The sequence below is a fragment of the Gracilinanus agilis genome, chromosome X (genome assembly GCF_016433145.1).
Source record: "Gracilinanus agilis isolate LMUSP501 chromosome X, AgileGrace, whole genome shotgun sequence".
In the NCBI taxonomy this organism is placed as follows: Eukaryota; Metazoa; Chordata; class Mammalia; order Didelphimorphia; family Didelphidae; genus Gracilinanus; species Gracilinanus agilis.
In genome coordinates this window covers 1,802,205-1,803,438 of record NC_058136.1, presented here as the reverse complement: position 1 = coordinate 1,803,438, position 1,234 = coordinate 1,802,205, and the positions used below count along the sequence as shown (strand labels likewise).

Genomic DNA, 1,234 nt, shown 5'->3' with positions numbered 1-1,234 from the left:
TTGTTCATGACTTCTTTGGATACAGAGAACAACTGCTCATCTTCCCCCTCATAAAGCCTCTTTGTGTATTTAAAGACAGTAATGAGGTCACCTCTCTGACCTCTGTTATTTAGACTAAATTGCCCGGCTCTTCTAATCTGCCAAGTCATCCCCTTCTGATGGTGTTTGTCACTCTCCTGAGCTTTAATCTCTATCCATCTGCCAATCAGAGGTCCTTGCACTAGACTCTTTGGGGGAGGGGTTTCCCCCCAACCTTCTGCCTTCTAGTGAATAAGGTATGATCTGGCCACACCATTAGTGGGCAAGTCCCCTTCTCTCTTCACCCTCAGCTTCTCCATCTGCAAAATTGAAGGTTTGGGAAAGATATAAAAATGAATGGTTTCTTTCATTTCGAATATTAGGCCATTCTAAATCCTAACCGAGCTCTGACCTACCACAGGCCAGAAGTCAGCTAACTTCTGTTCAGTCCATCAGTGTTTATTTATCCAAGGCTAGCTCTGTGCCTGGCACCGGCCAAGGTTTTGTTCCACACCGTCCCCTGGAGCTGCCTTTGTAACAAAGTGTTAGGAAGAGGGTAAGTCGATCACTAAACAACGGCTCAGCATCTAGGCCAGGAGGCCCACAGGGATGGATGGCTGCGATTAAGGCAGGCTTCTTTGGTCTTGGTCTCGTTGGGTCACAGCTGTTCCCTGAGTGTGGCTGAAGCTTCCAGGCTCCTTTCTTGCCCTTTGGCTCTTCCTGCACTGTAGCCAGAGAGGTTGGCCTCCCCTCCAGTTGTCTCACAGGATAGAATTGATTCCTTCTGTTCAGTGTCACCGAACACCGATTAAGCTTTTTGGACCGGGACCTTTTTGAAAGTGCTCTTCAGCCAGGACAGCTTGCTCAGCTGCTGACATTTATATGAGTGGGATTGAAGCTGTGGCACTGAGCCAAAGCCACATTGTTAGGGCTGCTTTGCAAATTATGTCTAGGAAAAGGTAGAGGCAGCTCTTAGATCTGTAACTTTCAAAAGCGAAGAAGAGTTTAGAGGGAATAGTTCTTTGTTGCCAGCTAAACCTGAACTTCAGGGTTCAGTAGGGAGATGGCTACTAGGTCTTCAATCTCAATTCATTGTCTGAGTAGATCCACAAGTGTGGCTATCCAGATGGCTAGTCTTTGAACAGAGAATATCAGACCTAGAAGTGACAGCAGAGGCCAGCTCATCCAACGGCCTGCCTTTAAGAGTAGAAAACTG

General features: G+C 47.1%; 1 pseudogene; it reads right to left on the bottom strand.

Annotated features, from left to right (window-relative positions):
* Positions 1 to 477: 477 nt before the first annotated feature.
* The window catches only part of LOC123253454, an 8,964-nt pseudogene continuing 8,207 nt past the window's right edge, over positions 478 to 1,234 (bottom strand).